The following is a 23055-nucleotide window of genomic DNA, read 5'->3' as shown; positions in this document are numbered from 1 at the left end:
GAGTGTCTGTGGGGCAGACACCGCAGAGTTCTTTTGTAAATTCAACACTAGGCTCACTTGGGTCTGGTGTGTTTGCTACGCCTGATGTTGTTTCTGTAGGGCTATTGAGCAGTAACGTGTCTAAGATCCGGGCAGTTGTTTATGACTATTGCGCTGTTTCAACACTGAACCGTATGAATGAAGAACTTGAAAATGGCCAGGCACATGATTCTACAACCAGGGGGGCAGTCACGGCCGCTATCCTAAAGGGGTCTACCGGCTCAAGACGGCGTTTAACACAGCGGCACCCCTCGAGTAAAATAGGGAATGCTCCTGTTCTAGACCCTGATTATGGAGTTATTGCCTCAGCGCTGGGGAGCGCAAGGACTCTGACGGATATTACCGGCCATTTAAATATTCAAACACCTGGTTGCAGTGCGCCAGTGGGCGTTCATACATTTTCAGACAGATTGCGCGTCAGCCTTGTGTTACAAGCCTTCTTTAAAAGTGTACAATCACAAGACAGTACCGGTGTGAAATGGGTTTGTGGGGTTGATGGTGTAAATTCTGCATGTTTTAAGCTGCAAAATGCAAGGCATAATGTTGAGAACAATCTGGATGGGGTGAGACAACCAGGGGGCGCAGGGGTAAATGGTGTTTAAAGAAAAATAATGTCAAGAGGGTCGGTGTGTAAACAGATCTGCACCGTTGGGGGTTGACACAAGCGATATGCTTATGATGGCCACCGACATGACAAATGTATCAGAATATGCGCTGCAGAATGTAGATGTTGTTAAAGAGCTAAATAGCACAAACAGCATGGATGGCTTTCAAAATGTAAATGCCCAATCTAATGCAGCATTAGGCCCCAACGAGATGCCAGCTTCAGGGCTTTCACCTGATGAACTGATAGTGGTTCTAAGGTTTATACATAAAAACATGGTGCTGTCGGTGAGTACGGGCAATAGGACATATATGCCATATAGCGCTACAGCCAGTATTTTGGATGCCATGATTTCTGAGTTGGAAGCACGAATATTCGATATGCAGAGGAATCCAGAGTTTACTAATGACCCTATATCTCTGGAGGCACTTCTAGCGGATGCGGGCATTGTTAATAGGGCTGATGAAGTGGGTATACATACCAATGTGGCTAAGAGTCAAAATATTGGGGGTATTAATACACCTCCCCTTGATAGTCAAGATGCCTGTGTATACTGTGATGGAAGCGAATACAGTGATGGCCCTGATAATATTTCTGTTGATGCTCATGGAGAGGTAACACATAATGCTAATATTTCCAGTAGTGTAATTGATGATGTTCAGGGTGAGGGTGTTTTAATATTCTTGTTGATGATCAAGCAGGGAGTGTGCACAGGGTGGGGGCTGGAACTTCTATTGGAGTTCAGGAGGGATGTGTGAATAATGATGGGGCCATTGTTAATATTTCTGATGATGAACAAGTGGGTGGTGTACACAATGAGACGGGGTCTACAATGCGAATGTTGTTAATATTTCAAATGTTCAGGTGCAGAGTGTTCAAACACAGCTCGCTACTCCCCTAGAGCATCCATCAACCTCATACACTAACACCAACACACCTGTTGAAACATTGAGCGACGAGCCTATTCTAATTCAGGATAGTGATAGAGACACTCAAGATGAGGTTGATAAGGGTGTGGATAATACTTTGCCGGCGCCATTGGAGCGTGTAGCGCTTATTCAAAAGAACAAGCAAAAAAAGCCCACTTTAAAAAGAATTATAATAAATTACTGAACATTGTCAAAAGTTTAAAACCCCACTGTAAAAAGAAGTGGGTTGTGCAGTCTATGATTCAGAGCGCTTTTGAAAATGCAGAGGCAACTGTTTTGACACTAGTAAAACACCTGGCAGATGAAATTAAGGTTTTGACGGCGCCGTCGTGTGAGGCAGTCACCAGGCTACAGATCAGTTTTATGCCGGATGATGGCCCAGTTGTTCAACACAGCGCATTAGTCGGGGAAGAGTCTAGCAATGCAGCTTGTGGAACATTTGTGGCACCTAGTATATACACGTGTCTGTCAGCACCCGCTCCTGCAACACCACAAATATCAAACGTGTCAAGCGCACCCCAAATGTTATGACTAGCAACTAACGACACTCAGCAAAACCCACTCACGAACAAACTCCCACAGACCTCTGCTCTGAGAGATCGATTCAAATTAAAAATACAGACAATGGCGGCATCATTGGCACAGACGGCACAGTTGTTGAAAGCGGTGGCGCCCATCTGTTTCAACAGAACCCTAATAACAGAAACCAAAACTTAAAGTGGGCCACAGCTCGAGCGCAGAGACGTCAACTATTTAAAAACTTGAAAAAGGCCCGATTGGTTATAGCCCAACGTGATCAAACTACCACACTGTTGCAAATTTGATATAAAAGGCCTGACTGAGGGCAAAAATTCACTATAACAAAGCATGATGAGCCAACACACAAAGGGCCTTGATGGTCTGTTCAAAATGGCTCCAAAGATTATATCAATAAATCTAATGGCAGATGTCACTAATAGAATTGGGTGTTTCAGTTTCAAAGGGCTTGTCATAATTTGTCAAAGCACAGGCATGCCATAAAAACTGCATTAGCAAGAGGTTAAGAGAAAGTCCATGGAACTCTGTGCACTGCAAAATACATTTGTCCCTGAACACATTAATAGCATAAAAAAGGAGTATATAGGACAGTGGTCTTCAAACTGGTGGGCTGGCCCCCTGGGGGGCAGACTCTTTGAAACTGGATTAAGATTACTGTTTTTAATATAAACAAGAATTAAGATGACTGCTTTTAATAGAAAATATAAGCAGTAGAATATCTGCTTATATTCTAAAGAGCCTTGGCTCCAATGCATATCCTTTGGGCCCCAAGTGGGGGCCAAAACCCAGGTGGGGGGAGGCAGAAACAATATTTTTCTCAAGAGTGGGGTGCTCGATATGAAAACGTTTGAATACCACTGATATAGGAGGTGCACCGCCACTGCCACCTTCAAGAAAACATCAGCAACTCCACACTAGAAAACATGATTCATGTTAACATGAGGGAAATCTTACATCAAATGTTTCATCATTAATAAAGCAATTGCTGCATCGTAATGGATGCTCTGATCGACATGAACATTTGACAGTTTGCAGACATAAGTAATAGTTACCAGAATATGTCAAAAAAGAGATACTGTGCCATGTTTTGCATAATCAAAAAAAGTCAAAGATGCATAACTGTGCCAAATTGTGTAGCCCAATAATTCAAGTCTCCAAGTGTGTGCACTGACTTGCAGGATCTGATACTCGTTTTTATTAATTTGATGTATTTTAATCAGAAATTAGAGTCCAAAAACAAAATAGGCTTTTCTTCAGAAGGAGTGTTATTCCCTCCCACCCGCATGACCATGGGACTTGGAAAACCACACCTCTTTCAAAAGGCAGAGGTTAAGTCAGAAGGAAAGATAATTGCATGGTCATAGGACAGAGAGAATGCTTATGGAATATATAGGGAGATTAACATTAAGAATTGGACTGACCTGGAGATGGGAGAAAAGAGCTTGAAGGACTTACCCGAGGCAGATTGGGGACTAGTCCATTCAGAGGATGACCAGTCTATGTATGGGGATTGATTTCCAAATAGCCACCTGAAGAGAGGGTTTGCTGAAGGAATGACTCCAGGCTGACTGAAACTCCAGCTAACTATACAAAAATTAGAAGTTACATCTCAAACGATAAATTAAACCCCAATCAAGCCCAAACTGCCCATATAGATTAATAAGGGTAAAATCTGGGAAGACAAACGAAAGGGGACTATGGGGAATAACATTTTGATAAAAGGAGCACAGGTGCTGTTAATCAATGCCCCATGTTCCCTCATCTACTTGGGACACAAAGAGAGTTACCAATATACTTTGTATTGAGAAATGAAATTTAAAACTAAATGCATTTTGGTGCCACTTTAATGTTGAATTGGCTTTGTAAATTGACGTATCATTGAAGATATAATCAGTGACTTAAACCACTCTAGAGTCCTTTGGGTCATGGTATTGTTGCAAAATATCATTTCCTAGGATCATATTGTGCATTAATGCAGCGGGGGAGGCCATAGTCATAGATTAGGTGTTTGTGTAAAATAATGCATGCCAAGGAAATTAATTATAGTTAATAATAATTGTGCTAAGTATTTAATTGAACTGACAGACTCATGTGTAGAAGAGCAGTTATTTTTACTTTGTGTATGTTACTGGGGAGTAATATATGGCCAACCTTAAAATGCATGCAGGTGGAAACCACACACAGATGCATTAAAGTTGCGCACGCATACATAGATTGAAAATTGTGCACTCCAATAGATGTGAGACAGCACAAGAACACGTTAATTTAAAGCTCCATACATAGCTGTACTCAAAGTCACACCCACCCACAGATATTGGGCTCTATCATGAGTTGGGCGGTATCCCAGCGCTAATTGCGCTGGGATACTCCCCAACAATGAAAGTGTTACCGCAACTCAGTCCAGCACCATTACAATTGCGTGCTATTACAGCCAGTGGTAATAGCGCCAAAAATGGCCTTAAAGCCGGCGCATTCACCTCCAGCTTAAATGGCCCGGAACATTGGATTGGGTGGAGCAGTAAATGCAGTGGTAATAGCGTGACTGCCATATTTTACAGCTCCACCCAACTCGTGATGACTGCAAATAACAAACCCATGTTTAGTGAAATTCACACACATATATAGAGGAAGCTGCACGCATGTATTTTGAGCACACAGTACACATGTGGGTTCAGAACAGGGTAAACAAATCCTTGAGAGCATTGTTGAATTTGTACTTGCAGGAGACAAATTGAGTTGACCACTGTCCACACTGAAGGGCCTCCACATAGCCAATGCATTCACTTCCTCACATCTGCACAGGGGAGTTGTTTGATGCTATATGTACTATGTTATGTTATATTAAGTTGATTTATATTGTGCACCACTAGCACCCAAGGGCCAGTCTCCAGACGCTCCTATAAAGTAATTATTCAAGCAACGTATTCCACTACCATACTTGTTGTGATACTGGAGAAAATCAAATGTTTTAAACACACCTGCCTCAATGTGAACTGCTATCATTGAGTTAAAAATGTTGTTTGGACTGAAGAAAATGTAGAACATAAATGTATGGTGCCTAGTGTCTTTTAGAATAAAATATATGTATATGAAGACTGAATGAATCATTGTATGGATGGATAATAGTGAGATTCACATAGGCCGGTAATTTGGTTTCGTTTTTGTTTATTGGATTTTCTATACATAATATTGTAGTGATCGCCACTGTGAAAATGTGGAGAGTACCTTAGTAGGAGGTACATATATTTTTAAAATACATTTCGATTTCTGAATACCATAAAGTCTATTCATTGCCCAGAATTGTGTAGCTGGGTTTCATAAAGGGAGATGTGAGATTGGTATGCCAAGCCAATCATTTATTACACAATATATTCTGCAAGGCTCATTATCAGGCCATATTGTACTTCAGAATCGAGGGCTATTATCTTGCAGTCAGTACTGTGAGGCTGGAGCTCAGGGGATTCATGTCTGGTTCACGAGGAAGCTGGTCACATCCCTATTGGCTACAGTTGTATACTCACCTTAGACTAGAAGAAGGGATGCCCTGCTGTTGGAGGTGCTGCTCATGAACCAGGAAGACTTGGCTGGGCTCTGAGAGGATAGGCCTTGCAGCCAGAAGGAAGTGTCACAGGCTTGCCCAGCAGGTGGGCCAAGTGCCTGAGGCAGAGCCTCAGGTCATCATGGGTGCATGGTGGGGCAGACAACATCAACAAGGATCAGGTAACACAGTGGTCATAGCGCCGACGGCTCTAAGCCTGTGTGCTCAGGCCACGCCCCTTATTCTCCCAAGCTACTCCACACAGATGACTCCCAATGAGAGTCAAATATGTCTGGGAATGCTTGTGCTCTTGCGCAGAAGGGATGTAGCCTAGCAGTTCAGGCTGGACTGCCTCATTTGGGATGGGACCAAGCATGGTTTACATATAGGACCTCATTACACGGTAGGCAGTAAGGGTTTACCGGTACCGGTATTTTACCGGTACCGGTAAACCCTTACCGCCTTACTACGAGGTCCCTTTGCGGGTTCGTTTTTTAACGCCTGCTAAAAGCAGGCGTTAATGTACCAACCCGCAAAGGGACCAGGGTGCGTACCGTAATTAGCGCCTTCCCCATTCCCATTATGCCCTATGGGGCAAAAATGGGAATGGGGAAGGGCAAAGGAGGAAGGAGGAATTACCGCCTTCCCAACCTTGGAATAGGGCTGTAATTCCCCTTTCCTCCAAGGCGGTACCGGTAAATTACCGGCATGAACCATGGCGCTAATAGCGCCATGGTTTACCGCCTACCGTGTAATGAGGCCCATAGTCTTTCCCCTTCTGTAATGGCTTGGCAGGCTGAAAAACGATGGTCTGGCACGTTGCCCAGAGCTGTGCCCGTGATTGTGATTGATTCAAAACCTTCCAGCTATCACAGTTTGGTTTTTGTTAAGTCATCCTGAGTGGGATGGGTATGCTCAGCCGTGGGTCCCAAGGCCGCTGGTGTCACAAGTTTCTCCCCTTCTCACCTGTTTCTCTTTGCTTGTGACCTTCTTGGAAGTGGCTTCCTTTTTTCTCACCGTCCGAGACTTGTATAGGCCTGGGCGCGGGTCTTTCGGATTCCAGCATGAGTTCTCCGGCTGTCCTTTGCCGGGTAGCATTCAATATCCAGGACGTGGAACCAGGAGGAAGGTAGAGTTTCAGGCTTGGAACGTGTCCGAAGCGCCGTAAGACCGAGCACAGGACAAATCCATGAAAAGGGCACGGATAAGAGTAAAGGAGGAATACGAGCGGGGCTCCAGGAATAAGAAGAAAGGAAAAAGGGAATTGGAAAGAGTACGGAAGCGGACTCCGAGAACACACGTCTAACTACTCCAAGCAGTAGCGTTGAGACGCCCAGAGCCGCGGGGGCGTGGCTGTTTTCTAGGAAGTCGAACCTAACGCGCAAGGGCTGGAGTGAAGCGTTTAAGAATCGTCGGCCATGTTGGAAGGATCACAGAGTTCATATCGCGGTGCATCATGGACCATGAAGTCCAGAATGGACGAATTCGGCAGTTCATCACAGCTGGGCCTAGAGGCCCAAGCTACTGCTCACTGATGATGCCCAATGAGGCTGAAACATGCCTAGGGATGCTTGTGATCTCATGCAGAAGGGATGTGACCTAGCAATTAGGGCGGCTGGACTGCCTCATTTGGAGAGTAATGGCTTAGCAGGCTGAAAACGATGGTCTGGAGTGTTGCCCAGAGCTGTGCTCGTGGTTGCAATTGATTACAAACCTTGCATCTTCGCGGTAGACTGGTAGCTCCTCTTCTGGGTATTGTTTCTCACGTGGCTCTTCATGGTCAGTGGTAGTGATGTTATTATACTCTCCAGTAACCCAGCCCATTTTTTCATCTACCATTATTTCTTTAGCGGCAGGTGTTTTTCTTTGTACCGGCAAGTGTTATGTGTGTCAGGTCTTCACCGCCTTTCGTTGGCTTATTGAAGTGCTATGATTTCCTTACAATGGACAGCCGTCTGTGGCAGGTGGTTACCATATTAGCCTCCTTTGTCGTCACTGTGAGTGCCTGAGGGTCAAACGCCAGCTTTAATTTGCATTGTGGATGTCAGTTCTCAGCTAGAACAGTGTCTCCAGCGACCAGTTCTGACTCTCTGGCTGTCCTGAGAGCGCTCTGTGTTATGTTATGCCAGATTCGCCATGCCACACTTCTCTGTGCAGCTAAAGTGATGGGCTCCCGACCTGAAGTTACTGGAATGGAGATCCTGGGTGCTCTGCCTGGCAAGAGGCTGGCTGGTGCTACCCCCGTTGCTCTGTGGGGTGTAGATTGGTCTTCCAGGAATTGGAATGTTGCCCTCTCCGGGTCTTTTTTGGTGTTCTTAAACTATTCTAAGTGTGTTGTTCAGTGTTTACTCACCTGGGGCCAACGGGGCATAACCCTTCCTTGACAGATGCCTTCGCCATTCAGAAATCGTTCGATCTCGTTTCCTTGAAATGGCGGCATATTAGGCCCTGGGCTTCCATCAGGGTGGTTAGAGCCGCTGGAACTGGGATGCCAATTGGGTTGGAGTTGTCAATGAAGGAAGGGGCCCCCCCCAGAAGGGGGTTTCCAGGATTGATCATTTATTAAATAAAGCGGCCCCAGAGGATAAGCTCCAATATATGGATACATGGGAAAGAGACCTGAGGGTTACAATCGCCACGGAGGAATGGGGGCAAATCTGGTGGAGGGCTCACAAGGCTTCGAGGTGTGCCACAAATAAAGAAGCAGCCTCCAAGTTATGTTTTTGTTGGCATCTCATGCCACAGAGGCTCCATAAAATATACAAACAGTATTTGCCTTTATGTTGGAGAAATTGTGGGGAGGTTGGGGATCTGCAACATATATGGTGATCCTGTCCTAAAGCGCAGGTTTTTTGGAATGAGTTCCTGGGCCATTGTAAAGATGTTCTAGGGGTTCAGTTGCCCCTTTCCCCAATCATAATACTCCTGGGGGCGGTGGTGGAAGCATCGTGTGTGGCTAGTGAGGCTCAGGCAAGCTTAATTACGCAAATGCTGACCGCAGCCAAAATGGTTCTGGCTCACCAGTGGAAGACTGTAGAAGGTGTGTGGCGCTGGGTGGCGCTATGGTGGGTAAAGTTGTGGCAGTATTGGCAATGGAAAAGGTGTGTGCGCTAGCACATGGCACCTATCAGGCCTTTTTGAGGGTATAGCAGCCATTTTGTGAGTTGGTGAAAGACAGAGAGCAACCTTACTATAGACCGCCGCTACTGAAGAATGCTTCTATATTGAGAATGTGTCCTTCCTAATAGGTGAAGACGAAAATAATAGAAGGTACTAAAAGATAAGCTCAGGCCACAGTGGTTGGTGGATTGCTATTGGTTCAAATTGTATTTGTTTTACAAATACGGTTAATGATCCGCAGGGACAGAATGAAGCGGGTATTTGAAAGAATATTTAGATAATAATGTTTACACTCAATGGGCCTCATTACGTGTCACCCGGTATGGAAATAACGGTGGCGTTAAACCCGCCGCCACTGTTGTTTCCATACCGGGTGATGTCAAGTCCTGCAGGCGGACGTGGAAACACTGGCACCATCACGAGATGGTGCCGGTGTTTCCATGGTCCCCGTTCCTATTGAGTCCTGTGGGACTCAATGCGAATGGGGATTTACCGAATTCTGCCTCCGGAATTCCCAGGTCACCGGGGTTGTAATACCCTGGTAATTCCGGGAATCACGGAGGCGGAATGGTAATACGAGTCCGGCGGTAACCAAGCTGGAAAAACAGGGAGGTTACCACTGGACTCGTAATGAGGCCCAATGTCTCGAATTCTGAGATGGGGCAGCGTGGGCAACTCCAGGGGGGCTGATGGGTCTGGGTGTGGCATTTCCTCAGTAGCTGTGACCCCTATCCCGCCTTTGTCGCCAGTTGTTGCGTCCTCAACTTCGGCTGAAAGTAGGGAGCGCCTTACTCGTGGACCAGGCCGACTTGGACGGGATCTGAGATGATAGGCCTTGCAGCCTGGAGGAAGTTTTGGCAGTGTGGCCCAGCAGGTGGTACAGGTCCCTGGACTTAGAGCCCCTGGTGATCATAGACAGCGGCAACAAGGGTTAAGCAACACGTGGTGCTTGTTACGCCAACAACTCTGAGGCCATGGGCTCAGGCCGTGCCCTTCATTCTCTTCAGTGACGCTGCCTTGCATCAAAGCATGATAGAGTGGGTGCACATGAGAAGCGCAAAGGCGTGCAGCGCTTCTCTCGTATGTAAGTCAACACGGCTACCATAAAATGTTGCATCAATGTTATTAAGCGGTTTTGAGTTTGTTAAGCCTGTGTGTTGCTTAATTTTGAGTGTCAGAAATTCTGTCAGCTTTATCTCTACCACAGGTGAATGTAATCTCAAAACCTTGAATTAATTATTCATAAGTGATCAGACGGCTCTTTCGGATATTTGGGATCTCTGAGAAAAACAAATACTGAATGCAAAAATGCAGAATTTCTTTTTTTCTCTTCGCACAATTATATGCGGGGGAGACCCATCACCCCCCCACAATACCCCCCTTACATAATTAACTACCCTAACCCACCCCCCACATATAATTGCGGCGAAATTTACCTGATTCTCAATTAGGCGCAGTGAACATGCTAAACAGCATGCTTCACTGCGCCTTTTCTTGACACCCATGCATCACAGTTATTCTCAAGTGGGCTTGGGCGTCGTCACAGAGCACAACAGTGCACTGCCTGCAATCGCCTGTTTCTGTGGAGAACGGGCAGATTGCAAAATCTCTGCAGCATTTTCGTAAAATAACGAGGAAATCATAATTCAATAAAAGTGCTGCCGAAATCGCAGCAAGTCATTATCATTTTCGCAGGACTATTTCCTGCCTTGTGTGTCTGGATTAAGTCATACCTCATAAGTCATGAGGTATTACTCAACATGAGAAATCTCTTGAAACAAGGAACGCTGTTTCATGTGGCACTCCTCCACAACAGCGACACCAAAGTGATGCCGTACTTGTGCGCCACTTTGTGCCGTATGGGAAAGTGGGGTAGTGCCACAGGAATCGGAATGGAAAATGCTGCATACAGAGCGGTTGCTAGGTTGGTTTATCGACCATCCTAGCAACCATCACATACATTACAAAAGTGGTGCATTTGTTCCGTCTTCGGAACAATGCGCTACCTTCAGAATAGGTGTTAAGTACCGAGAAAATCACCAGCGGACGTTCAGAATCCAACCCTCAGTATTTTAGTCAGCTCTTTAATTGACTGGTATCGCGCTCTCCCTCCATGGCTACGCTGATTGTTTTGCAGCCAGAGCCATTTACAACCAGGCCTACACTTCCACCATTCTCCTATGAGTCTCTGCCCCCAACTACGTTCCAAGACATGGCACATGCGTGTAACTGCAGCAAATGTGCCTGTGCCACCAGAGAAAGTGGCCTGAGGACAAGCCGTCTGATCGGCAGTGGCTGCTCTGTGCAACTCCTTGCCATTGCACCCTGAGATGTGTGCTTGTAGCAGGTGGCCCCTAAAAACGTGCCTCTTCCCAAGGTTAGAAGGCCATCCATCTCATGCAAGGTTGGAATGGGCTGGAAAAAAAGACAGAGCACCCGATGCCGGTGGTATCTGGGGGCAGTTTGAGGAAGATGGGGGGCAAACACTCTATGTCAAAGCACATGTGTCGAGTAACAAATGATGTTTTGCTTTTGGCCATGTTGAAATGTTTACTTTTAGGGCAAAATGTAAAGCGTGACTCTAGAAATACTTTTCATGTCTTGTGACCTAACATGTGCATTGCTCATATAATGAAAGTTCTTCCTGGATTGCTTTGAATTGTTTTGGAATGTATCTCCTGTGTCCAATGCACAGACACACGTGCGTTGTGTTGTGGTGCATATGCTTTATAGACCGTATAAACAACTACACGCATAAATAACATTGATCAAAGTTCGCAGCTCCCCAGTTCATTAAGCGAACTAAGTGGCCCACCTTGGCATGCCTGGTGGCCATGTTGCCATGTAGCCCAACCCAAGCCTGTCCGCGTGTGAAGTCCAGATTCTCACAGCAGTGCATGGCAGAATTGTCCCTGGACCTAGTATTATAGGAACACATGTTTGTCTCCGCCCCCACTCCCTTTTATTGTCCCCCACACCCCCTCTCCAGCACTACCTGAAATATAGTCAGGCCTAGTACGATAGTTGGTTGTTTTGTTCCTCTCCCTCCTTTCCCCTCCCTCCTCCCTCACCACTTGTTAATCTCTGGCTCTAGCAGAAATGTCGTCAGGCCTAGTACGGTAGTCACCTGTCTGTTTCACATTTCCTTCCGATCTGTGTCTTAGCTCTTGCACTATCTGAAATGTCGTCAGGCCTAGTACGGTAGTCACCTGTCTGTTTCACATTTCCTTCCGATCTGTGTCTTAGTCTTGCACTATCTGAAATGTTGTCAGGCCGTGTACGGTAGTTAATTTCACATTCTTGTTGTTCATGGCCTATATTGTATTTTCCCTTGTTCCCTCCCTTGCTCTGAATCGCTTTGAAACACATTGGCGGTCATTACAAAGTAGGAGGTAAGCATGCCGCTACTAGCTGCATAGCTACCCCCTTACCATGTTCCGGGTTCCTTGAATGAGGAATTACAAGGCCATTACGACCTTGGAGGACCCGGTAATTCCTCATTCAAGGAACCCATCCCCATTCCCATTGGAGCCCCCATAGGGCTAAATGGGAATGGGGAGGGTGCTAACAATGGGCCCGTTAATAACGGGCCGTTGTTAGTACCCTGGTCTGCTCGCGAGCAGACTCGTAATGAGGTGGTAAGGGGTTGATGGCTCCGGCACCTTTACCAGCGCCGTTAACCCCTTACGCCTTATTGGTAATGACCCCCATTCTATATGGGCGTTATAAATAAACTATCATCTCATATCATACATTCCCCTTCCATCCAGGAGCTCGGCGAGTGTGCACCTGCAGCAGCGCCTGAAGTTTGCGGGCATTTTGTTTTGTAAGTAGCAGATTTGAAATCCGCCTAGTGAGCCCCGTGCTCTCCTTCCCTGCCGCTCCCGCTTCCTGGTCCACCTCCCTCCCGCCTCCCGACCCGCCCACCACCCTTCCAATTGGCCATCCTCCATCCTGCTCCGAGTCTACCGACTCGCGTGCACCCACCGGCTCCCCTTCCATCCAGGAGCTCGGTGAGTGTGCACCTGCAGCAGTGCCTGAAGTTTGCGGGCATTTTGTTTTGTAAGTAGCAGATTTGAAATCCGCCTAGTGAGCCCCGTGCTCGCCTTCCCTGCCGCTCCCGCTTCCTGGTCCACCTCCCTCCCACCTCCCGACCTGCCCACCACCCTTCCAATTGGCCATCCTCCATCCTGCTCCGAGTCTACCAAATCGCGTGCACCCACCGGCTCCCCTTCCATCCAGGAGCTCGGTGAGTGTGCACCTGCAGCAGCGCCTGAAGTTTGCAGGCATTTTGTTTTGTAAGTAGCAGATTTGAAATCCGCCTAGTGAGCCCCGTGCTCTCCTTCCCTGCCGCCCCCGCTTCCTGGTCCACCTCCCTCCCGCCTCCCGACCTGCCCACCACCCTTCCAATTGGCCATCCTCCATCCTGCTCCGAGTCTGCCGACTCGCGTGCACCCATCGGCGCCCCTTCCACTCAGGAGCTCGGTGAGTGTGCACCTGCAGCAGCGCCTGAAGTTTGCGGGCATTTTGTTTTGTAAGTAGCAGATTTGAAATCCGCCTAGTGAGCCCCGTGCTCTCCTTCCCTGCCGCTCCCGCTTCCTGGTCCACCTCCCTCCCTCCTCCCGACCTGCCCACCACCCTTCCAATTGGCCATCCTCCATCATGCTCCGAGTCTACCGACTCGCGTGCACCCACCGGCTCCCCTTCCATCCAGGAGCTCGGTGAGTGTGCACCTGCAGCAGCGCCTGAAGTTTGCGGGCATTTTGTTTTGTAAGTAACAGATTTGAAATCCGCCTAGTGAGCCCCGTGCTCTCCTTCCCTGCCGCTCCCGCTTCCTGGTCCACCTCCCTCCCGCCTCCCGACCTGCCCACCACCCTTCCAATTGGCCATCCTCCATCCTGCTCCGTGTCTACCGACTTGCGTGCACCCACCGGCGCCCCTTCCATCCAGGAGCTTGGTGAGTGTGCACCTGCAGCAGCGCCTGAAGTTTGCGGGCATTTTGTTTTGTAAGTAGCAGATTTGAAATCCGCCTAGTGAGCTCCGTGCTCTCCTTCCCTGCCGCTCCCGCTTCCGGGTCCACCTCCCTAGCGCCTCCCGACCCCCCCACCACCCTTCCAATTGGCCATCCTCCATCCTGCTCCGAGTCTACCGACTCGCGTGCACCCACCGGCTCCCCTTCCATCCAGGAGCTCGGTGAGTGTGCACCTGCAGCAGCGCCTGAAGTTTGCGGGCATTTTGTTTTGTAAGTAGCAGATTTGAAATCTGCCTAGTGAGCCCCGTGCTCTCCTTCCCTGCTGCTCCCGCTTCCTATTCCACCTCCTTCCCGCCTCCCGACCCGCCCACCACACTTCCAATTGGCCATCCTCCATCCTGCTCCGAGTCTACCGACTTGCGTGCACCCACCGGCGCCCCTTCCATCCAGGAGCTCGGTGAGTGTGCACCTGCAGCAGCGCCTGAAGTTTGCGGGCATTTTGTTTTGTAAGTAGCAGATTTGAAATCCGCCTAGTGAGCCCCGTGCTCTCCTTCCCTGCCGCTCCCGCTTCCTGGTCCACCTCCCTCGCGCCTCCCGACCCGCCCACCACCCTTCCAATTGGCCATCCTCCATCCTGCTCCGGTCTACCGACTCGCGTGCACCCACCGGCTCCCCTTCCAACCAGGAGCCCGGTGAGTGTGCACCTGCAGCAGCGCCTGAAGTTTGCGGGCATTTTGTTTTGTAAGTAGCAGATTTGAAATCCGCCTAGTGAGCCCTGTGCTCTCCTTCCCTGCCGCTCCTGCTTCCTGGTCTACCTCCCTCGCGCCTCCCGACCCGCCCACCACCCTTCCAATTGGCCATCCTCCATCCTGCTCCGGTCTACCGACTCGCGTGCACCCACCGGCTCCCCTTCCATCCAGGAGCTTGGTGAGTGTGCACCTGCAGCAGCGCCTGAAGTTTGCGGGCATTTTGTTTTGTAAGTAGCAGATTTGAAAACCGCCTAGTGAGCCCCGTGCTCTCCTTCCCTGCCGCTCCCACTTCCTGGTCCACCTCCCTCCCGCCTCCCGACCACCACCCTTCCAATTGGCCCTTGCACCATCTATCCCAGACCATTACCGACCATCCCCAGGGCAGCCCTCTGCCCGTGCAGCCCCTGCGGCTAAGGACCCGAGGCAAAGAACGGCTCATACAGTGGACGGCTCCTGATCGTATCTGCAGGTATCCGCAGGAGAAGCAAGAAGCCAACGACAAATAAGTGTGGCAAGGGCGGGGCCAGAAGCAACTACTTCAGGCCATACTACCCTACCACTCATCTAACAAAGCATCACCACCGTAAATTCATTATATTTGCATTCAGAAACTCTGTCCTTTGCATGTTAAAGCTACATTTAGAAGTTGTGCCCAATAGCCTATATGTGTATTTAGAAGTTGTGCGCAATAGCCTCTCTGAGAAAAGTTGCATTTAGAAGTGTACCCAATAGCCTATGTGTGTATTTAGAAGTTGTGCGCAATAGCCTCTCTGAGAAAAGTTGCATCTACAAGTCTACCCAATAGCCTATGTGTGTATTTAGAAGTGTACCCAATAGCCTATGTGTGCATTTAGAAGTTGTGCCCAATAGCCTCTCTAAGAAAGTTGCATCTACAAGTGTACCCAATAGCCTATGTGAGCATTTAGAGGTTGTGCCCAATAGCCTCTCTGAGAAAAGTTGCATCTATAAGTTGTGCCCAATAGCCTCTCTGAGAAAAGTTGCATTTAGAAGCGTACCCAATAGCCTCTCTGAGAAAAGTCCAATTTAGAAGTGTTCCCAATAGCCTATGTGTGTATTTAGAAGTTGCGCCCAATAGCCTCTCTGAGAAAGTTGCATCTAAAAGTGTGCCCAATAGCCTCTCTGAGAAAAGTTGCATCTACAAGTGTACCCAATAGCCTATTTGTGTATTTAGAAGTTGTACCCAATAGCCTCTCTGAGAAAAGTTGCATCTACAAGTGTACCCAATAGCCTATGTTTGTATTTAGAAGTTGTGCCCAATAGCCTCTCTGAGAAAAGTTGCATTTAGAAGTTGTGCCCAATAGCCTCTCTGAGAAAAGTGGCATCTAGAAGTGTGCCCAATAGCCTCTCTGAGAAAAGTTGCATCTACAAGTGTACCCAATTGCCTATGTGTGTATTTAGAAGTTGTGCCCAATAGTCTCTCTGAGAAAAGTTACATTTAGAAGTGTACCCAATAGCCTATGTGTGTATTTAGAAGTTGCGCCCAATAACCTCTCTGAGAAAAGTTGCATTTAGAAGTTGTGCCCAATAGCCTCTCTGAGAAAAGTTGCATCTAGAAGTTGTGCCCAATAGCCTCTCTGAGAAAAGTTGCATTTACAAGTGTACCCAATAGCCTATGTGTGTATTTAGAATGTGTGCAAATTGTTCATCTTCAAGTACATCACCTGGTTCGTCAGCTGCCTCTGGAGTCCGATTGGCGTCATGTCCAGCATGCCGTCTGCATATAAAAGATGTGATACTTTTACTCCTCCAATCATCGGTGGAAAACTTCTAACCTCGGCTTCAGTGTTTGGGTAATGAGCAGTATAATCGTTGTATAATGCAGGGGCCAGAGGACAGCCCTGTTTAACTCCCCTGGCCATTCTGATTTCTGTAGACAAAAGTCCCTCTTGACTAAGCCTTATTTTCATCAATGTTTCCTCATATAAGGCTTGAATCAGGCCCAATACTGAGCAGGGGCAGTTCATGTGTTCCAATGTTTGCCATAGCAAGTCCCTTTTGACCTGGTCAAAAGCCTTGACCAGGTCAATAAACGCCATGTGGACTGTCTGGCTGCCCTGAAGGACCTTGGCTTTTATTGCACTGAGCATAAGTATATTAGTAGTTGTTCCCGCATTCTTAACAAAACCTGTCTGAAATGGGTCACCGCGTTTTTCCAAGTTGAGCCAATTTCGGAAAGCTTCCAAGGCAAGTCCACCAAAGATTTTCCCAATCACATCTAGGAGTGATATGGGACGATAGTGACAAGGGTTCTCTCTATCACCTCGTTTAAAGATGGGGAAGACTATGGCTTTTCTCCAGGACGCTGGGATGGTTTGTTCCTGGTTGCAGTTCTTGAAAATGTTGCTGATAAAGCGAGACCATAGTTCTGGGCGTTGTTTCAGATCGCTATTCGAAATCCCATCTGGGCCGGGTGCCCTTGAGTTGTTAAGATTCTTGATTTTGGTCAGGATCTCATCTTCTTCGGAAGGGATATTCCAAAACTGTATACACCCTGCTCGTTGGGGGCCCGGAGGGATGTTCCCTCGGTTTTCATTTTGGACTTGACCATAGAGTTTCGTGAAATGTGTCACCCACCGTGCTTCATCTACACTGTTTTGTAATACGTCATTACAAGAAGTTGCTCTCCCTTTTATCAAAGACCAAAATTCTTTGGTTTTCCTCCCACATTGTGTTTTCAGCATTCATTCTGAGTCTGCTTGATATAAATTGGGCATTTTTTGCAGAACCCAGGACTTGTATTCTTTTTGAGCTTGTTTCCATCTTGCCTTCTTTGCAGGGGTACCTGATATAATTGACGTTCTTTTTATTTTTCTCAATGTTCGTCTTCTTACTACTACTTCCATGTTATAGGTGTGCAGATGTTTAGTAAACGTGTTTTTTTTCTTACATACGTTCTGTGTATACTTTTTTAACAGAGGAATATAGTCCACCCCCCGCCCTCCTCGCTGTTTTCCAAGGCATTGGTGTTTTGCATGGAGGTTGTTGTATATCTTTCTGAGGGTTGTTTGATGGCATTCTCCGTGACCTTCAAACGGGTGCCCCTTCCGGTCACTTCTAGTTCATGCACTAGGCGTTGTTGCGGCTTCTGAAAAGCAGCCCGTCTTGTGCATAATAAGTTGTGGTCACTATTTAAAGTTCTCTCTATCGTAAAGCTGACAATCATTCCTAGGAGTTCTTTTGACACATATGTGTGGTCAATAGTTCCTGTTTGGTCTCCCCTTTGCCATGAGGGAATCTCGGAATTAACTGTTGTTCTGAGCCAGTGTAAATTATGCAGGCCTCTTGCCGCGAATGTTTTTTCTAAGATCCTTCCTCGCTCCAGGATTGGTGATGACTTAGCCAGATGGGGCTGCTGATTTCCAATATCAGGACAGATGGCATTAAAGTCCCCAGTTATTATTGTATAATTATACAGATAGTTTGCACTAGCTTCGTTTAAGATGTTGTTCACTAATTCCAAGTAATGTTCGTTAGAGGATACTTCATTGCTGCTAATTTGCTGTGGGGCCCAAGATTATCCAAGTCCCATGTACAAATGATGTATGGTGCATGCTGAGATGGGAATGAACTGTCGTTTACAGTGCGTGCCAGAGGTTATCTGCCACATCTATAAATGATGCAGGGTTCACTGGGGGTCAGAAGATAATTCACTGTGGGTGCCAGAGACTATTGTAACGATATATGGGAGTTTTGATTCGAGGTAAACCGGTTGAATAATCCCGTTTGTCGATGCATGGAATTGACTGTGCAGTACTTTTTCGTATTTGAGAGGATTTCGCGCAGGTTCGGGCACGTCAGGGAAGGAGTGCCTTGCGCGAGACACCTCGCAAAGCGTCGGCATGGCTTGCGCAGAGGGCAGGGTAGGGGGCGGAACTCGGAAAATGGGGAAGAACGAGGAAAAATGTGGGTGTTACGAAGGACGCCCTGCAGGCAGGCCTTCGTATGCCCACTATTGCGTGGAACAATACGTATTCATGGATTCAAGCATACAAACTCTTGGCGGGAAAATGGCCACGCAAAGCTCTCATAATTTCCACGACCCGAAGGCAGGCGTACAGACACTTGCACATAAGTAAGATCAGGTGGCGGATTTAGCGGTGCGTCTACGCAGCCAGGGTTTGGATCTGACTTAGGGGTGGGCATATGCAGTGTAGCAGAGGGCACGAACGGTTTACTGGCATTTGCATGCAGATTTTTTGAGTTTTACCTAAGTTACGATAAATCGCACTCATGTTGTCTGGGTGCCGGTAACAGTTACGTGGGACGCTGCGCAGGGTCCCTGAGGTACAGGCCTGCTTGCGGGGGACCCCATGAATGGTTTGAAGGGTGCATGTATTCGCACCTGGGGGAAAGCACGCAAAGGTATCTGTTCTGGCTGTTTTTGCTTTGCATGGGGGCGTGTCAGGGGCGTTCCGGCTGCGACTTGCTTTTACGGTTACTTTGCGCAAACAATTCCTTGAATACGCGGAGCGCAATATAACTTCTGCACTCAGGCTCTCGCAGAGTTGTGCTCGGCGCCAGGGCTTTGCAGGATCTCTGCGCACTTTTCCATGAATTGGGCCCTACAGCTGTACACGATTCAGAGCCTACAGCTATGATATGTGCTAGTTTGGTATGCAAAAAAGAAAGTCTCATTTGACATAGATATTCAAACTTTCTTAACACAATGCATAACAACAAACTGGAGGTTTGTGTGAAAGGATCTCCGATACACTGCTTTACCAAGGTGTGCGCTCCTTGGCACATTATGTAATGTCACTGGGCATTGCCTGCAAAGGGTGAGCCTAAAAAGGGGCCTGTGCACAAGGTGCCGCGCCGAAATGGCCGGCGCCGAAAGCGCCACGCCGGAATGTAGCTTGGTGAGTACCTGCACTTCTTTTACCCATTTAGAGCATTGCTTATGTGGGGGCGAGAAGGCGGCTTGCTCTGGCTGCCGGGACTTAGTGGGGGTGAGAAGGAAGCGTGCTCGGGGCGTCAGAGGTGATTGCGCCAGGGCACCCGGGTGACACGGGCAGTGTGCAGCTATTGGGGGTTTGGCAGGCCCCAAGGGCGGCAGCCAGCTATGGCCTACGGCGGCGGTGTCCCCCGGAAGGGGCAGTGTGGGGACACCCCCATGCTGCAGACCAGGCGCAGCGCAGGAGGATGCGCTGCTGATCTCCCGCGCGGCTGCAGAGACGGCGGGGCCGCCTGGGTTCCCCGGCGTCGCTCTCTCTGCCCCGGGGCCAGGGGTGCAGGTGGGGCTGTGCCAGAGAGAGCGCCTCCCGGGTGACTGCAGTGCTCGGGGGTCCCCGAGACGGATGCGGGGAGAGCGGGGTGTGCAGTGGGCTGGCGAGCGGGGGGGGGGGCGGGGGGGTTGGGCGCCTGGACGGCGGGCGGCGAGTGCCGAGGCGGGTAGATAAACCGCAGGCAGCACAAGGTGACGGAGACTCGGGGCTCCACTCGAGGGGAGTTTTCCGGACGCTCCTGGTGGATGCCCGGGCTGGGGGTCTGTGCAGGCGCACGGAGCATTGGTGCAGGAGCCGGTGCAGCTGCACCCCAGCGTGCACCCGCACCCCAGCGTGCACCCCACTGCAGCTCCGTGCATGTGCCAGCAAAGGGGTAAAGAAAGCGCTGGGAGGGGGGCTGTAAGGGGGGGGGGGTGAGCGGCTCCACTACTGCACGTGGGCGCAGAAGCCACTCGGCTCTCCGTGTGTGTGGGGGGCGGGGCCGCTCTGGCTCTGTGCGGCATGCAGTCCCTTTAAACCGGCATGCCACTTCACACGTGTTGGCAGAGTGGCATCTGCTGCTGGAAGGAGAGCTGGCACCGCCCCCACGGTGGTGACTACTCGCCCCTCCGGGTCTCAGGGCAGGCGGTTCCCGCAGAAAGTTGCCCGAGGGGTAAATGACGAGGTAGAGGAGGGTGCGGGGTAATATACGGGAAAGGCTCTGCTACCGCCCCCCTTAAGCCAGGGGGAAAACCATTCTTGCCGGTCCTACCCTCTCGCACGAGGAGAAGGGGGTGCAGGACACCATGGGGGGTCACGGGCTAGCTTTGACTCGTAGCTTATGACACCCCACTGCCCTGAGCCCTCTCCAGGTGACGGTGAGACAGGGCACCGGAAGGGGGGTCGGGGAAGGTTGCGAGAGAGCGAGGGGGGCAAGGAGGCGGGGGGTGGGTACCTTGGGAAGAGAAGGAGGCGGAGGGAGGAGAGGTGAGAAGGATGAAAGACGGGAGAGCGGCGAGGTGGGGAGTGCAGAGAGAGGCGCAGGAGAAGAGGTGAGGGGCGCAGGTGCCGGACGGGTGGGGAGAGGGAAACCTGCAGGAGGGAGCCCAGAGGTGCCGGGTCCAGGCGGCAGAAGTGCAGGAATGCGGGCGCGGATGGCAATGCGCCCCGTGGGAGAGAGGGCGCCCTGCTGAGGAGACTGGCGCCCGGGAGCATGGACTCAACATAAGGCACCCGGTGCCGGGAGATCCGGCGGCGAGGGCCTGACGCCGGGCAGGAGGCACCTGGCACTGGGACGCAGGGGCCCGGAGCGGCGCCCAAACTACCGACGGGCAGCCTGGGGCTGAGCTACAGTGAGTACAGGCCGGGCAGAGGGCACCGACCGAGGACTGGTGCTGTGGGGTGTCTGTGGGGGGCAGTGGTATCTGGTGCTGTGGAGGGGCAGCGAGGACTGACGGGGCGGGGCACCGAGGACTGGTGCTGTGGTATATGTGTGTGGGGGTGGTTGGGTGCAGTGGTGTCTGGTGCTGTGTGGGGGGGCAGTGGTCTCTGGTGCTCTGTGGGGGGCAGTGGTCCCTGGTACTGTATGGGGGGAAGTAGTGTTTGCTGTGGAGGGGCAGTGAGGACAGGTGCTCTGTGGGGCGGCAGTGGTGTCTGGTGCTGTGGAGGGGCAGTGAGGACTGACGGGGGCAGTGAGGACTGGTGCTGTGTGGGGGGCAGTGGTGCCTGGTGCTGTGGAGGGGCAGTGAGGACAGATGGGGGCAGTGAGGACTGGTGCTGTGTGGGGGGCAGTGGTGCCTTGTGCTGTGGAGGGGCAGCGAGGACTGGTGCTGTGTGGGGGGCAGTGGTTCCTGGTGCTGTGTGGGGAGCAGTAGTGTATGGTGCTGTGGAGGGGCAGCGAGGACTGGTGCTGTGGAGGGGCAGTGAGGACTGACGGGTGGGGCAGTGAGGACTGGTGCTGTGTGGGGGGCAGTGGTGTCTGGTGCTGTGGAGGGGCAGTGAGGATTGACGGGGGGCAGTGGTTCCTGGTGCTGTGTGGGGAGCAGTAGTGTATGGTGCTGTGGAGGGGCAGCGAGGACTGGTGCTGACGATGAGCGGGACTGAAGATTATTGCTGCACGGGGTGATGCCGGTGGTGACTGGTATTGGGGGGGGGGGTGCTTTGAATTCTGAAACTGGCTGTGGGTGACCCGGGCGGAGCTGAAATGACAGTGTGCACAGGAGACTTGTAATGGCTGAGGGGCATTCGACAACCCTACTGAGCAAGGGCCACTGGTGACTGGCACCGACTAAGTGTCATTGTGAGCTCGATGGCTGGCACTAAGTGAGGGCTGGTAATTGCAGAGTGGTGAGACCCGGGGTCTGTGGGAGCTAGTAGTACCCGCGGCTTTACGCCGGGTTGGCCCGCACTCCTGGGCACCGAGGAATTCTAGAGTACCCACTGATGTGGGCACTGCTACCTACCGGGCGGGCTCTGGTTCGTGATCGGGAGGGTGGGGGCGCACGGAGCCATGTGAGGGCAATATACAGAGAGGCATGGGAAGGGTGTGTTTATAGTACTATGGGGGTCGGGGGGGTGGGGGGGCTGAGGGCTGGAGTGGGCAGATGGGGGTCGAGGTGTCAGGTTGACTGGTACACTTGAGGAATACGGCGCCCAGTGCCGGTGGTGCAGGACGTGACCTAGGGGGCACTGAGGTCAGGCACCGACTGAAGGCCCTCGGGGGCGGCACTGACCTGACGGAGTGTAACTGAGGACCGGGCCTGTTCCAGAAGTGCTAATGCCTGGCACTGGCATCGGGGCACCGAGAGCCGGATACTGCCGGAGGGAATCTGGGGATTGGCTCTGTGGGCACTGACAGAGGTGTGGGGGGAGGGAGGGTACTTACACTGAGGATTGGTTCTAACTGGAAGAGAGGGGGCGGGGGGGGCAATGAGCATTAAATATAACCAAAGGGGTACTGACAAGTTTTAATGTCTGAAGCGTTACTGTGGACCTGTACCCACCGATAATGCCCTGGGGGAGGGCTGAGGGAGGGCACCTCCCGTGAGAATGTGTACTGATTGAGAGCCACCCCCGCCCCCCCCTCGCCATGCTCCCGGCTAAATAATGCAGATGTGCTGACTGGGGGTGCAGGTGCACCCACTCCTAGTGCTGTGGTACTCACCTCAGCGCCCTTCCAGCCTTTGCACGGAGTTAGCACTGAAGCAAATCCGCCCCCCTAGGGGAGTCTTGGAGATGCCCACACACCCACAATATGTACCCATTTAGGTCTGCTCAAGTGGCCCAGAAGAAGGTCTGGCCAATTGGTAAGAGGCGCTGCCCATCCCCTCCTTTTGTCCAGCG

General features: G+C 50.4%; 1 protein-coding gene across 2 annotated transcripts in view; it reads left to right on the top strand.

Annotated features, from left to right (window-relative positions):
* Window positions 1–20737: 20737 nt before the first annotated feature.
* The window catches only part of HAS3 (hyaluronan synthase 3), a 118653-nt gene continuing 116335 nt past the window's right edge, over window positions 20738–23055 (top strand). The window contains exon 1 of one of the 2 annotated variants that reach the window (XM_069635540.1): window positions 20738–20765. The gene's annotated coding sequence lies outside the window, so the exon portion shown is untranslated. Of the gene's footprint in view, window positions 21066–23055 lie in introns of both variants that reach the window. The other variant, XM_069635539.1, reaches the window with a different exon arrangement.

Source organism: Ambystoma mexicanum, chromosome 1q (genome assembly GCF_040938575.1).
Source record: "Ambystoma mexicanum isolate Mex_15411 chromosome 1q, UKY_AmexF1_1, whole genome shotgun sequence".
Classification (NCBI taxonomy): Eukaryota; Metazoa; Chordata; class Amphibia; order Caudata; family Ambystomatidae; genus Ambystoma; species Ambystoma mexicanum.
Note: the sequence above shows the minus strand (reverse complement) of the source record. Positions and strands in the feature narration are given on the sequence as shown.